This window comes from Sphaerodactylus townsendi, linkage group LG03 (genome assembly GCF_021028975.2).
Source record: "Sphaerodactylus townsendi isolate TG3544 linkage group LG03, MPM_Stown_v2.3, whole genome shotgun sequence".
NCBI lineage: Eukaryota > Metazoa > Chordata > Lepidosauria > Squamata > Sphaerodactylidae > Sphaerodactylus > Sphaerodactylus townsendi.
Genome location: NC_059427.1, coordinates 87,838,167 through 87,854,402, shown reverse-complemented (window position 1 = coordinate 87,854,402; position 16,236 = coordinate 87,838,167). Strand labels below are relative to the sequence as shown.

Here is a 16,236-nt window from a genome sequence, read left to right as displayed (position 1 = left end):
TCAGTCTCAAAAAGGTTCGCCATCACTGAGCTATATCTTTTTAAGCGTACATTATTTACAATGGTTAGGGGGAACGAACAACCCTGCAAACTGTTCTAATTTTTACATGGGTTCTTTTCCTGGTGGTGAGGGGATTCAGCTATGGAGCTATTATTCTGAAAAAAGAATTGCCCTTCTTGGGTTAAACCTAATGCTGGCATGCAGAATATCCTGTATTCATTCTCTCACTATTACAGTTGAAAAGGATTTCAGGTAGCGCTGGTGGAAAATACCTTTCCTTGCATGTGACCTGGAGAGTTACTTTAGGTCAGAAGAGACAGTGGTCAATGGTCTTAATTAGTATAAGATAGTGTCCTCTGTTTTGTGCATCTCCAAAAGTAGTGAAAAGACAATCATTATCAGAAAGGTTTTCCAAAACCAATGAGAGGCCCATGTTAAAGGGATAAAAATGCATAAACTATCTTTTATAATAACAGATAATAACAGATCTTCACGGAATATGTAGCATGACATGAGAAAGCCCCAAAGTGTTATAAGAAGTCAAAGGCTTTCACAGCCGGATTCAACTGGTTGTTGTGGGTTTTCTGGGCTGTCTGGTCGTAATCTAGTAGATCTTGTTCCAAACGTTTCGCCTGCATGTGTGGCTTGCATCTTCAGAGGTGTCCAAGTCCCATGGTGGGGAACCAATCAGTAAGTGTTTGGGTGGAACTTGCTATGTCATTGTCTCTTCTGACCTAAAGAAATGTAGTCTGACATAGTAACTTTCTGAGTTGTCCAGACTGGACTGAAAAACCCCCACGTGATCCAAAATTGTGCGCCCGGTGCACGGCGCACCCCCAGCCCCTGGTGGCTTCACTGCTGTAAACCTCTGAAGATGTCAGCCACAGATGCAGGCAAAACATTAGGAACAAGATCTACCACACCATGGTCACACAGCCTGGAAAACCCACAACAACCAGTTGAATCCGCCCGTGAAAGCCTTTGACTTCTTATAAAACTTTGAGGAGGAGATTCTAGTTGGGGTACAATTTTCATGCTTTGTCAAGACTTTCATGGCTGGAATCACTGGGGTGTGGGGTTTCCAGGCTGTATGGCTGTGAAGATGCCAGCCACAGATGCAGGCAAAACGTCAGGAGAAAATGCTACTGGAACATGGCCATACAGCCCAAAAACCCCATAACACAATAATTTTCATGCTTCTTGGATGGGCTCCAGTTTTATGTGGGAGGGCATCTTTTTAAATTTTTTACTTCAGAGGCAAAATGTATAGTGATGTAACTGATTTCTGGGAGCAGCAGTGGCGTAGGAGGTTAAGAGCTCGTGTATCTAATCTGGAGGAACCGGGTTTGATTCCCAACTCTGCCGCCTGAGCTGTGGAAGATTAGCTGGGGAATTCAGATTAGCCTGTACACTCCCACTTACGCCAGCTGGGTGACCTTGGGCTAGTCACAGCTTCTCGGAGCTCTCTCAGCCCCACCTACCTCACAGGGTGTTTGTTGTGAGGGGGGAAGAGCAAGGAGATTGCAAGCCCCTTTGAGTCTCCTGCAGGAGAGAAAGGGAGGATATAAATCCAAACTCCTCCTCTTTCTCCTCCTCTTCTTCTTCTAACAGTGAAAAGAGAACACCTTTCTGAAATGGTTAACTTTGGATTTGTCATTTACAATTGTAATATACAACTTTTACTGTGCAAACAGCAGTGAAATCATTATCTGCTTCCTCCCTCTGGAAATCCTGTGAGGTAGGCAGATGACCAGTATCCCTGGATTTCAGATGATGCCCCACCCCTCTCGAAATTATGTCTGAGGTGAATCCAGGCTCATATGAAATGGTAACAATCTGATGATTCAAATTGAAATTAGACTCTTTACAGTGTCTGTGCCCGCATCCCTGCAGACAGACTTAAGTTCTCCCAATTAAGAAATATGCTTTGAACATCAGTAAAGGCCCTAAGGAAACAGTGGAGAAATAAGTCTTGAACCCTTAGATTTCAGAAGCAGCTTTTTTGCTAACTTTTCAGGCATTTCTCAGTGGAAATACATAGCATCCATAATTATCTGAACATCCCTGGGGGAGTTTTTCTCTGCAGAAAGGTGATACTGTAACAACAGCTACGGAGAGGAAATGTGAGCTAGGGGATGAATGCTGCACCTACAACTGTGAGGAAAAAGCCTTGAGGGGCGAGGTGCCCACCCGGCGAAGGGCAGCCTCTTCTTTGCCTCCCTCCCAAGCTTTCTCCTTGGGTGAAACGACTGTTGTTATCCGAGTCCAGAGTGGTGTCTGCCTGCCTCAAGCAAGCTGCGGTGGGTGTGGCCAGTTGGATGTCGGCGGGAGCCCTGGGCTGCTGCTGCCGCCACCACCACAGAAAACAGACAGGCGACAGAAACAGCAACAAACACCCTTCTAGCAACGGACTGAAGTGCATTGTTTGTACATCACAAGGTCAAGTTGAGAACTACAGGAGGGCGGACCAGGCTCCTCTTCTTCCTGTGCAAAACGGTGCAAAGTTCCTTCTGCCTTTTCTCAAAAGAAGCCCCCTTTTAGTAGTTGGGAAAGAAAACTGCAGGAATCAAAGCAAACCAGTTTCATGGGGCAAGACGGGGGAGGGGGGATATTTCTTAACGTCCACGTCTCTCCTCCCCCTTGGCTTCTATAACCGAAACGGAGCAAGTGTTTCACGGCCAGCAGAGATCTGGATGATGATTGGAATTAAAAGGACTGGATGTTCTTCCCCATAAGGTGGTGGCATTTCATACACCACTCTCTTCACCCCTTTCTCTTGAGAAGGCAGCCAAATAACTTTGCGACCCATAGCACACAATTGCGATCTCGATGCTTCCCCCCTCCTGCCACTTCGCCCCCTCCCGCCCTCGCCTCGTGCACTTCTAGTTAATGCAAACACACACACACACCCAATCCCATCCCCTGCGCGGTTTTTGCTGCGAGGGTCTTTCTCTCCTTGCAGCTGAAGGGGTTTTTTTTATCCTTCTCCCCGCCTTGCACCTCGTCTGTTATTTGCAAGAAACGTCTTTTTGACGCAGGAAGAAATGGCAAATTTGAAGTACGTCATTAATATGGCGCCAAAAGATTTTGTTAAGTATAAGCTCTTTTTTTTTTTTGGTAAGGTTGCAGCAGCAGGCTAGTGTACGCCTGTGCATAGCTCCGAGGAGGTGAAGGGGGGCAGGGAGAGTGTGTGTCGGAGAAGAGGAGGACGCGAAGAAAGTGTTGCAGCTCTGTGATCTGCGTGTGTGTGCACTGCCGCCGCTGTTGTGTGTGCGCGAGGCTGAAGATCATTGCGAAAGTGACCTGATCAGGCTTGTAGAGGGAGAGAGAGCGCGCGAGGGAAAGTGGGCGAGCGCGTCAGTGTGTGCAACCCGACCCCTTTCCAGCTGCCCAGGGCACCAGAGAAAAACGATGGGGACTCAGCCCATCGGAGGGAGGTGAAGCAGAGGGAGGGGTGGGCGAGCAGTGCGTTGGGGTGGGAGGCGACACATGCCCGACACAATCAGGGATGGGACCCACGTCTGCCGCTACTCCCGCTGCACCTGGACCTGCTGCTCGTCGGGAGGCAACAACAACCAAGAAAAGAAGAAATTGAGGGAAGGGAGGTGCAGGGGGCGGGGGAGGAAGAGGGAGAGAGCGGCAGCATCACCCTAATTTATATACTGCTTTGAAGAAGTCTTTTCTTCGCCGGCAAGGGAGAGGAAGGGGGGCCTGCTGTTCAATTTCGGGCAATAGCAAAGAGATCCGAAAAGTCCGGATTTAAAAAAGAAACAGAAACACGCACGCAGGGCTTGCTGGATTTTGCACCGAGCGGCCATCTCAGCGGGAAGCAATTCTTTGGGGTTTTTTTTTTGTTGCATCCATGGAGTTACTTTGTATCTAATCAAAAAAGGAGGTTATCATCTACGGATCCTACGAGGCGGGGGGGATGTTTCGTCCCCTCCGCAATGGTACCGGATTAATTTTTGCAAAAGGAAATTCTATGAACGGTTACGTTTCTGGAGCATCACCCCCCACACTTCTTCTGTAACCCCAGGGGCATTCTCAACTCTTGGAGGACGCTCTCTCCAAGCCAAGGTAAAAGGGTGGAGAACTGCTCCATTTTTTTTCTTTTGCAGCTTCTCTTGATTTTGTTCCCCTCCCCTTCTTGCATTTGTTTTAGTCTTCCTAACTGAGCTGCCTGCAAAGGAGGAACGGGGGTGGGGTGGGGAGGGAAGTGTGCAGCGTTTTTAGACATAGATTGCGCATGTTGGTCAGTCATGTTTTAAAAGGGAGGCGGCAGGAATGTAAACAACAACTTTTTCAAGGATCGGGAGCCTCTGGAAGCAGTTCCTCGAATTAATGACTGCGGCAGCGCTTGCCCTAAAAGGTCTCCAAGAAAGAGGGACGAGCGAAAAAGGGGTCAAGAATCACAATTGGGGCCGGGGAAGGATGATCCAAAACGGAGGGAGAAAATGTTCGAGAATGATACAGTCCCTAAAGGGTGGAGATTGAGTAGTGTTTGTGTGTGAGTGAGCTATGTAATGTGTATATGTGTGTGCGCAGTAGGGGATAGCGCGGCAAATTAAGAGAAACACGAGTTTCATTTTTGTTGATACGCAGCACGTTTTGGAGCCTTTGCATTTCTTGGAGCTGCTGCACCCACATGATCCGCGCCTCTCACGTGCTGGGGTTGTGGGGTCCCTGCCAGCTCCTGTAACAGACACAAACAATGCTCCCAGGAGGCAGGCAGAGGAGAAGCGACAGCGCCGCCTTTTGCGAGGGTGGGCGAGCCCCACTGGGCTTTGAATGGCACAAGCTTTCCGGGGCGCCGATGGCTTTTGCAGCCGCGTTGCAACGGCGCGAGGGCGGGGGGGGGGTGACTGCGCGGGGGGGGGAGGGCGCGAGTCACGCCGCTGGGGGCACGAAGCGATTTGGGAATGGAAATGTACAGGCAGCGGCTGCGACTGAGCTGCGCGGCGGGGCTGAGGACTGTAGGGGGCGTGGCTGTTGTTTACCTTCTCCAACTCTCCCGGCTCCCAACGGGCTCCTCCGGGGGGCGTCTCATCTTTTCCTCTATCTCCGCCACTGAATCACACCCGCCCCCCAGCCCTCCCCCAGCTTTGCTTGCCTCCCGCGGCTACGCGGACCCCCCTCTGCCTCCCCTCCCGGAGGCGTCCTGTTCCTTCCTCCTCGCTTTCCCTCCTTCTCTGCATTCCCTTACAGGCTTTGCGCTTTGCCTGTGGTAGGCATTCCTTTCCCAAATGCCTCATCATCTTTTCCCTGCCGCTTCTCTTGCAGCCGTTTCCCACTCTCTCTTTTAGCTGCTCTTCAAGAGTCCTCTCTCTTAGCCAGGGTTTATTTTCTTTTTTTTATTTAAAAGAGTGATCCTGGAGCTCAAGCTCGCCTGCATGTGGCATGCTGTCTTCTGAAAGCGCCCCCTCCCCCCCGTTCCGCAGAAGTGTGTGGGTTGACTGTGAGGAAAAGGTACTTTCCACATGCTGAAGCCTCAAGGCCTTTTCTTTATTACTCTTTAGTCTGTTTCTGAACACCAGGCCCTACGCCCTCTGCATTTCACTTTCTTTTTTAAACTGCAGGTGCCTGTTATACTCCTGTTGCCAAGTGTCAGGTTTTCTAGTGGATGTTCCCAAAGCTGGCATTCATCATTGGGGGAGATGCTTGCTCATCTTTTAGAACTGCTAGCAACTCAGTTAATAAAATAATAAATAAATTAGTACATCTAGATTGGAAGCCACAAAATGCTCACAATGATCATATTTTCTCCCTTTTCCACACAACACGCACCTTCCTTTGAACTCCAAGGAGAGGAGGTATCCTGCTGCACCTCTGATTTTGGCTAAATTTAATATACATTTAATAAATAAAATTGCCCAAAGCATCAGATAAACTCTGAATTAAGTTTTTTTAAAGTAGTTTCATGTTAAAAACTCATTTGTGTTTCCTTCCAACTGATTGCTCAGTCTGTTTGTGTTCTCTCTTTTCACTAGGTCCCTTGTGTGTCTCTGCCCCCTTTTTCAGGATTGTAATGCTTATTACACTTCTTGTAGCTCTTTTCACACAGCTTCCCAGTTCTGCTACTTGCCCATGCGCCACACACATACACAGTACATGCCTGCACTGCATTGCTACTGAACCTCACTGGGACCTTCTGCCATTATTTTTTTGGAACACTCCTTTTATTTCCGTGCCTAATTGTGACATAAGTACATACACACACACACTGCCTCATACTGGTAGATTTCCTCTTCGTCCTGTCTGATTCTCTAGAACCTGCTTCTAGTCCTTCAGTTTAGTCTTGACTGATATATGCTCCGATACCTACCTTCCTTATTCTTATTATTCCCCATGCCACTGAATTGGCACCCACTTGTATCTGTCCTTTATTCTTGCCCTGCTTCCTTTCCTTTTTGTCAGCTACTTGTTGATATCCTGTGACCTCTTTCCATGCCAGTTTTTTCTTTGATGCCCTGTCAGCTTTCCTGCTTGCACTTGCTCACTGCACTCAGGAATCCCCTGACAGTCTGTACCTCTCTCATTTGGGTTCTTGTAGTTTCTGGGTGCCCTTTTCCCTCCAATTTCACTGTTTCATTCTTGTAAAACTAATGTTCCGTGCTGATTTTGTCTTAATGTAAAAAAAAAACCCCTGAGTTTGCCTTAATGTCTGGTCCATTCTTCTGCAGGGTGTATCTTCTGCAGGGTGTAATTCACAGTTCTCTGCACTTGTGTATATATGTTTGACCGGACATCTGGAAGGTTTCTTTCTTTAAACTGCTTGGCAAATAGTTGGGAGCTTCCCAGCTTCCTACCTGAAATATAATTTAATCTCTTGCCTTTCACTGTTTCAACCTTAAACATACTTATCATAAGCAAAATGCACATCTCCGGTGGTATAGCTAAAGCATTTTTTTTTATTTTAGGATCTGATTTTACATCTAATTGTGTTCCTGGAGGGCAGGGAATCTATTTGACTGCATACCCTTTAGAAGGAAGTGCAGTCAAAGTTTAACTGGGGTTGAAATGATGGGAATGGACTTGCTGATTATTAAAAGCAGCTGAAGTTCAGATGAAGCTATGCAGCTAGCTAGACCCTTAAGTGCCTTGAGCCTTATGCACAGAAACCCAGCAACATGTTATTTACAAACAGCTTATTGATTACTCCCCCAGCTGTCATTAAATGTAATGTGGGGATTTTGTAAATTTGCATACAAAACATTACCAGACAGATCCTTACAAGTGAGGCTTTGGCTCCAGATGGGGCACTAGTTCACTTTGCTTCTCACTGGGATAAAGAAGTCCTGGCTTTAAAACAGCATTTGACCTTTAAACATTTGCTGGCTAATTAAGTTGAAACATATTTCAGGCAAAATGAGAAATAGTTTATAGAAATTTAATTTTGCTGTTCAGTAGGAAAGTTTAAACTGGCTTTTGGCAGCCAAGGCTGTCACTGCAGAGTAGGAATTTTATCCCTTGTAAACTTATCTCTTGTTTATAGAAACTGATTTTACTTAATCAGATTTTCTCTAGGGTTGCTGCCACTGCAGGCTCACTTTAGAATAGCTGCAAATATCTACATTATGGTGATCAGACATATAGAGCTGTTGTCATTTCCATTTTGTGTAGGAGAGGGCGTTGGGGCAGGTTTTATCTTGCAGAGAAAAGCTGCACCTGCTGGAATTCCTTGAGGACATCATTATTGAAAACAGGATCTTGTCCTCTTCTGACATTAGATCCAAGTCTTCAAGGGCAGCTAGTCTAAAGATGTTTTAGTATCTCTTCCCCCCCCTTACCCATTTGAAACCTGACCACCATTATTACCTTGTATCTATATCCATTGAAGTCAGTGGGCTCTGTTAAATACTATTTTGCTGAAAACTTCACTTTTCCTCAACTTCTTAGTTTGCACATATATTCTTTTGTCTAGAACAGAAATTGAAATCCTGAAAAAGAAAGGTGGGAAGTTGTAGGAACAGAAGTTTAAGCATGGTTTAAGATTAGCTGTCAAAAGCTTCTGAGTTCTGCCTATTATGGATCAACTTTGCACAAAAAATCTTTGGAGAAGCAAGACAGTGACTGTTGGACTTACAATTGAGTCAAATCCTTAGGGTCACCTGGCTTTTTTGTGAGCTCACTTAAAAGTTATATTTAGGTAGGTAATGTTAGTTTTGCTCTTTTTGCATTTGGAATTGACTTGGAAAGTCACAGTCATTAAGTTGTTTCTTTGGGACAACACTGTCTGTGACAGGTCTGTGACAATACTTAGGCCTTTTAGGGCTACTCATCTTTTCGGATGGAATTGTTGAAGTCTCTATATTATGTAGCAGTTTCTCTTTGCTCCCTTTCATGCATTGCTTTGTTGGGGATGCCCATCTGTCTTTCCCCCTATCTAGTCTAGATTAATATGTTCAGTTATCACTGACATGTTTGGACTTGTTTCTAGATAAGCAAAGGGTAAACCAATTAAGAGTTTGAGAGGGAAAGTAGAGTCATAAACATGACTACTAAAACAGTTCCTCCTAGAGATGGAAAAAATGCAAAGCAGGCAGAGGTGAATAGGACCAAGTTTTGTTTTGAATTTTGTGAGAGTTCCTCATACGTGGTGGATGAGGGGGGCATGATGTTCCTCCTTAGGGCCCCTTCGGCACATGTAGAATAATGCACTTTCAGTCCACTTTCACAATTGTTTGCAAGTGGATTTTGCTATTCCTCACAGTAAAATCCAGTTGCAAAGTAGATTGAAAGTGTATGGCTCTGCATGTGTGGAAGGGGCCTAGGTGTTACAAACACAAGTATAATTCCATTCATCTCCCCTCTCCAAATTATGTAACGTACCAAATCACTCTTTTGAAAAGCATTAGAAATCTGTAGATAGAAAATAATATTATTTTAAGTCATTAATAAAAATTAATAATATTAATTTTTAAGTCATGCAGGCATATTATGCAATAACATTTTCAAAAATCAGTGGAACCATGAGGTCTAGCTTCTTATTTTTATATAGCAGGAGTTAATAGAGTAGTTTTATTAGGGTGACTTTCCCTTCTCATATGCCTTGTATCCTCCAGCAGAGGGCCTGCTGCTCTGCTTGAAAACCATTGCAAGTTTCCCAAAGAGGAATGGAAACAGTTTTGAGATGTGGAACTATTAATGATAGCTTTGCGTCTTAATCATAACAAAGGCAGATCAAAAATAATAAATGCAGGGTCAGTTCCAGCCATTAAATTAAACACTCATTGAATGTTACAGAGGCACTTTTATCTATTTTTTCATTGATTTCTGGCCTAGTTATTTCACCAGAGTCCATAATGTTAGATGCACTTCACCTGACTTCCCAACTTAATACTAAGAAGAGTAGTGAAATGCTTTTGGAGGGTTGTGTAATAGCTTTATCTTTTGATTATTTCAAAGAACAAGGACTGCTTAGCCCTTAACATTGCAGTTGGATGGAGAATATTTCAAGTAATCTGTGTGCTCTCCCAGTATATCTTGACTTCTGGAAGCAATATAGTGCAGAGCAGTTGCAGTGCCATCTTTATGCTGCATTTTCTGTCCTCCCAGGGAAGGGGAAGTTTACGTTGGTTTATTGTTAAATTATATAGAGAGGGAATCACCACCAAATTGCCCTACAATAATTACTTCAGATTCCTGATGGCTTCTAATAGATTTGTAGCATAGTTTAGGGGCTGGCATGAGGAGGAACATTATTTATGATTTGTCTCCTTATCTGCAACAAACTTACCTCTGTGCTATTGTGGTCATTGCTAGAATATAGTACAGGTACCATAAGTATATTAACATGTGTGCAGCCGACTTAGTCCTTAATGTGTAGGATCTTCCCACTTTTGTATTTATACCATCAGAATTTTGGCAGTCTACCAAGGATGTAATACGAATCCATGCTACATAACAGCAGTCCCGCAGGTTTGGACATCTTAGCTCCTTTGCACTTCAGTTTTCTTTCTTGTCCGCTTTTTTCTCTCCTTGGACATCTTATTCCTGGCACAAATGCCCTCTTTCTATCCTGACTCTTTATTTAAATATTCTTGCTTAAAGCGATTAAATTTTCCTCAGGAATAACCTCTGCCATTTTACAAATAAGTATCACTTCAGTAGCTTCCGACTCATGAAAGGAGGATGTCTTCTGATTCTTACCAAAGTCTGCCTGCTACCCAGCTGATTATACTTAGCTAGTGGGAGTTGGATGTGAATGCTGGACATCTCCAATGTATGTTCAACCTGCACTATATTCCAGAATAATGTCTCAAGACCTTAATAAAATCTTGAGGTAGAAAAGATAAAGGGATAAAGTCATGGTTTTTTAAATCTCCCTTTTGTCTGTGAGGAAAATTCTGGGCTCTATTATTGATTTTGGAAATTAACGGAGGCTGACAATAGATGGATGACAATATTAGCTCCGAACTCTCAGAAATTTCTTAACCCCAAGCCCTATTGGGTCTCAAATTGTAGACTTTAAATTTTGTGCTCTATTTCTTTGTTGCACTTTGCCCAGATGTGGCATAACTTTATAAGTAGGAACAAACTTGAGTTGTCCCCATTCACTTGTGTGGGACTAAGTACATCGGCAGCAATTGATGGGACAGTTAGGGGAGGGAACAATGTGTTTTTTTTAAAAAAGGCTGCCTAGGGCAGGTGTCACCAACCTTGCTGACCTATGGCATATTTGAAATTTGACAGCGGGGAATAGGCACCACAACAGAATGGCTTCCACGTGGTGGTTGGGATCAGTCACAAGATGGCTACAATGGGGTGTGGGTCCAATCTCTCAATATCGTGAAGTTCCAAAAAAGTTAGGCGGTTTCCTTTCAAGCACCTCCCTGTTATAACAGCTATTTTGGAATGGGTGGTTTCTGCAGACACAAACGTGATGCTTCCCAGAGACTTCTGTAGCTCCTCTTGCTCTATTGATGTGGAGGAAATTCTTTAGAAAGAGCAGTCACTAAGATAATGCATTATGTTGAGGATCACTGCTCTGGGTCATTAACAGCAGAAAGTAAGCTTTAGCCCACATCAACAGGTTATACACCCTCATCTCCTGTAAATGAATAGTTACTATTGACCCTCGTGAGAACAAACTTCATGCTCTAGTTGCTTGGAAAACCAGCTGTCCCCTCTTTTTTGCAGGATAGCCTGTCTAATTTAGAGAGGCTTTCACAAAAGAAGTTCAGTGGAAGGCATACAGAGATGCCTTGGTGCTTCTATGATTGTTTCAATTGCAGCTATGGCCTCTCTTAAGATTGATCCACACATTGCTGTAATTGTACTATCACTGTGCTATAGTTATCATTTCCCTCTGGATTTGAATGTGTGGACAAGACGATCCGGCAGGTCAGTGATTACAGTAGCACAACATCCAAAGTGTGTGGATTCAGTTTTTACCTACTTATCTCACACCTTATTGTGACAACAGACATTTCTCTAACTGATAATGAGAAGCAAGTGCAGCTATATACATGAAAAAGTTTCTGAACTTGACTCATCACTTTTAGAACACTAGTCACCATAATTATGAATGAAAATCTGTTCTGTTTATTATAGCAGAAATAATTTTTCTGTGAAAAATGTTTTAACATTTTAAATCTATATTATTTCTGTGCATATACTTTCCATTTTAGATCTGTGATTCCTCTTGTCTGTATTGTGAGCTAAGACCTTGTTCTCACTCAGGTGGTGAACCTGTCTGGGCCATAACTCTCCAGGCTGCTGGTGGAGGCTAATGTGTTGAATTTAATGGGGGGTGGGGGTGGGTGGGTGTATTCCCATAGAAAACTAGATGTCAGGGAGAAACCTCTAGACTAGCTTTTTCCAAACATTGTTGCCTTTGTGCAGAAATTTTTATTTTATATGTAGCAGTGAGCCCCCAATTGTACTGAAGCCCAGATATGAGTTTCCTACCCTATTAACTCTTATGAAGAGGAAACCTATGAAGATAATTTTAATCTTGTATATACAAGCTACAACAGTGCCCAAGTTTCCTGCAAACATTCTCCCTCTGAGGACATCTTTGGGTGATTTGCACTGCTTTGCAAGGAACCAGGAACTAAAATTCTTCTCCTTCCTGGTTCCTGTGGAGCTCGCCCCTCCATTTGCTCTGTTCTTTTCCTGCCTACAGGGAGAGCAGACATGTTATGTCTGTGCTGTCTGTCTTAAAGCTATGTATTGATGGAACATGCATCGGAGGTTGAACTCTCCGAGAAAGACCTAGAGGCTGCTCTGGTTCTGGAGTGGGACTCCTCACTGACTCCGGTGGGTACAACCCACAGGGCTGCCTCTTGCTGACGAAACAGAGCCCTGGCTGCCATTTTTGGCAGGCACAAGAAAGTGTGCTAGAAAGGACAGTGTTTCTAATATGGCGGCCACCACTATTCCTATCGATTCCTTAGCAACAGATGAAAGTGTCAACGAACAAGCCTGACAGAAGGAACAGAATGCTGACTTGGCTCCTGGAGGTTCCTATGACCAAACCACGCCTTCTCCACATCAGAGTGGTAATGTTGACACTCACAGATCCTTTACCCTTCCTGCAGACTTTATAGCATGACTGAGCAGATGGAAACATTTTTCAGGCAAAGGGGGATTGGAATGGGACCTAGAAGCCCTGTTGATATAGCATTGGCCTATAGGGAGAGAGGGGTGGGGGAACAATCCAGATAGCTTACAAAAGCAGCATTAAAACGCAGGAGGGTTAGTCCTGCCAAAGATATCTCTAATTCATCTGATAGCGACTCTGATTCTAGAGAGGATGGAGAGCTCCTTTCTGAAGCTGAATAGAAGATATCAAAGTACCTGAATCTGATCGTAGGTGCTTTAAACAGGCAGACTATCAATATTTTCCAAAACCTTGGCAGTTCTCTATCGTAAAGATACTCAGAATGAAACAGAGTAGGCCAAGAAGAAAACAAAACCTAGGTAGAAAGACCATTAGGAGTTTCTTCCCTGTACTGATTCAAAAAGGTGGTTTTTCCATTCCCAGAATTTTTGGAAAATCGGGTGAAAGCAGAATGGGACAAACCCAATACCCAAGCTTCATAAAAAAGCTGTACATGCCACAGTTTGCTGACGATTTATTACAGGTACTCTTAATGGATGCCCCCATAGCAGCCTTGCAATCTTCAGGAATCGTGACAGAAGCGAAGTACACGTTAAGGATGTGATTGACAGAGGAATGGACCAATGCACCAGGAAGTGGTGGCCATGACTAAAAAATAATCCTCAACAGCATCTTTAGTCTCCAGAGCCTCTGTCATCTGGGCAAGACAGGTAGTTCAGTTGTTAACCCTACAAATGTTAACCCTAGACTGCATGAAGGAGGCAGTTGCCTTTCTATCTGATGCCACTCTAGATGTGCTGACCTTTTCAGCCAGGGCTTCTGCAACAGCCACCAGACTCCTTCTATGGGTCAGACAATGGCAGTGGACTACCACTCTAAGACAGTAGTAGCTGCTTACTTGTTTCAAGGTGACACATTTTGGGGGATCCCTTTGGCAAGATTCTTGTGGAATCCAAGGACAAGTCAATGACTATGCCACAATATCCCAGGAGGTTGGACCAAAGATTCCAAAATTACTCTTCCTTTCATTCCCAACATACCTTAACAAAATTCCGCCAAGAATTTTGCAAAAACAGCTGGTCCCAGTTGCAAAAACAGTACAAGAAAAGCCCATTTGGGAAAAAGTTCCAATACAGAGGTGACAAACAGGACAGTAAACACAAACCAAATAAAGCATGACTCAACCAGCCCTCTGGCAGGAAGATGCCTGGCCCTCTTCAAGGACAAATGGACTCTATCTCACACAGACAACTGGGTCATAGAAGCAGTGGCCCAAGTCTACATAGAGTTCAAGTCCTTCCCACTGGAAAGGCTAATCATCTCTCCAACATCAACAAATAGTCAAAAAAAAAAAGAAAAAACCTCAAAATGCAGTTCAACATCTCCTGAACATCCAAGATATGGAACCAGTTTCCTAGGAAGATCGGGTAAGAAGAGTATACTCTACCTTCTTCACTGTTCTTTAGTGGGTAGGATTGGAGGGCAATCCTCAACCTCAAATTCCTGAACTGGCATATCGGACTATTTCATTTCAAAATGGAAACCCTCAGATCCATCGCAGAAGTGCTTTAACAGGAGGAGTTTCTAACCTCCATAGATCTGGCAGAAGCTTATCTACACATACCAATCTTCCTTTTGCATTGGAGATTTATACAATTCTGTGTAGAAGAAAGGCCTTTTTCGAGCTGTGCCTTGTGGATTCTGTTCAGCTCCTTGAGTCTTTACCAAAATGTTAGTCAACCTAGTCATCAACCTCAAATAATGTTAGTCAACCTAGTCATCATCCTCAAATAATGGGATACATTACTTAGACAACATCCTGATAAGAACCAACTTAAAAACCAAGGCCAAAGAGAATACGCAGAAAGTGCTGGAGTGATTGAAGGATCATGGGTTTCTTAAGGGTGAGGCGAGGAGCCTACTCACTCCATCCCAGAGAATAGAGCACCTGGGGACCATCATAGACACCAGATGTCAGATGCTCTGATGTCATTTTGGCCAAGAGGACTGATGTATGTGTTCCTGCTAATAACAGTCATCCTGAAACTTCTCAGAAAGATTCAAGAACAGAAAGCGGTGTTGGTTCTGGTAGTTCTTTGTTGGCCATGTCAACCATGGTTCTATACACTAAAACAACTATCATCAACACCTCCAGAAATCAGAGACCTGCTCAAGGACCCATATAGCACTCAGAACCCCAGCAATTACGTTTGACGCCTGAAAGTTGAAAGTCAATACTTCAAAGAAACAAGCTTCAATAGAGAGGTGATAGAGAAAGTTCTAATGGTCAGAAAGGCCTGCAAAACCCAAATCTATAACTTGAGTTGGAAAATCTTTGCACAATGCTGCTGTCGACAGAAAGCTGACCCACTGCATCTGAAAATATCAGCATTATTGGATTTTTTTGCAAGATGAAATTAAAGCAGGTCTACAATCTGCATCGCTATGAAGACAAGGGGCAGCTATCGCTCCCAGGGATCATAGGTTAGAAGGATGTAGAATTACTAAACATCCACATATAGTTAGGTTTCTCAAGGAAGCCACCACCAAAGCCTCCCCTCAATTGCATAGGTTTCCTGTGTGGAAACTAAACACTGTTTGGACTTTGTTCCCCAAAACCCCATTAGAACCCACTGGTGACATCTCACTCAAATGCCTTAGAATGAAGACCATTTTTCTAGTAGAAGTCACCTCAGCAAGGAGAATGTTGGAGATCAGAGTATTGTCAGTGGAATCTTCCTTATGCATTTTCCATAAGGATAAGGTAATACTCAGGATTGACCCAACCTTCATTCCCAGAGTGAATACTACCTTCCACAGACAACAAGAAATCTTGTTGCCCTCATTCTGCCCTCATTCAAAACATCTCAAGGAGATCATATGGCATAAACTTGACTTAAGAAGAGCCCTTGAGGCCTACATCATCAGGACGCAAGATACTAGAAAAACTAAGGCAATGTTTATAGCCATCTCTCCTCTGAAGTCAGGGTGCAATATTTCTGACTCCACCATCAGCAAATGTCTCATGGATTGTGTTATAAAGCGCAAAAGATTTATTTATTTATATTTATGTATTTATTATTTCGTCTTCTATACCGCCCGATCCCCGAAGGGGATCCTCCCACAGGAATTACAGCTTACTTCATTAGAAGCACAGCTATCAATGCTGCATTAGTCAAGAACACTTCCATCAAGGACATTTGTAAGGTGGCAATGTGGTCGTCAATATCTACATTCATTAGACACTACAAAATAAACATACAGTTCTGCAGATGCAGCATGTGGGAGGAAAAATCCTCCAACACATTCTAGAATTGGACAATCATGACCCACCCAACAAATAGAGACGCTGCTATGGGAGGTCCCAAAGATGTCCTCAGAGCCCAGAGGGAGAATGACCATTGATACTTACCTTGAAGGGTCGTTCTGCTCCAATTGAATGAGGACAACTTGCCCTTCCATGTCATTGTTATCAACAGGCACTATATCTTTATTCGTTACTTCTTCCTATTGATAATATCTAATTGTTATGCTCTCTTGTTGAGTACTAATTGTTGTTAATGTTTTGCAAAGTTCTTAATTTAAAAGTTGAAGTTCTATTACAAGTTAGTTCAGCTGCTGGTTGGAGTCTCAGAACTGAGCAAGGAGTGATCTTCACAGGAAACCGGAAG

General features: G+C 43.8%; 1 protein-coding gene across 5 annotated transcripts in view; it reads left to right on the top strand.

The window, feature by feature from the left end:
- Positions 1-2,934: 2,934 nt before the first annotated feature.
- The window catches only part of JADE2 (jade family PHD finger 2), a 214,308-nt gene continuing 201,006 nt past the window's right edge, over positions 2,935-16,236 (top strand). The window contains exon 1 of one of the 5 annotated variants that reach the window (XM_048487860.1): positions 2,935-3,058. The gene's annotated coding sequence lies outside the window, so the exon portion shown is untranslated. Of the gene's footprint in view, positions 3,059-3,133; positions 4,078-16,236 lie in introns of those variants that run through there. The other 4 variants (XM_048487863.1, XM_048487862.1, XM_048487861.1 and 1 more) reach the window with 4 other exon arrangements.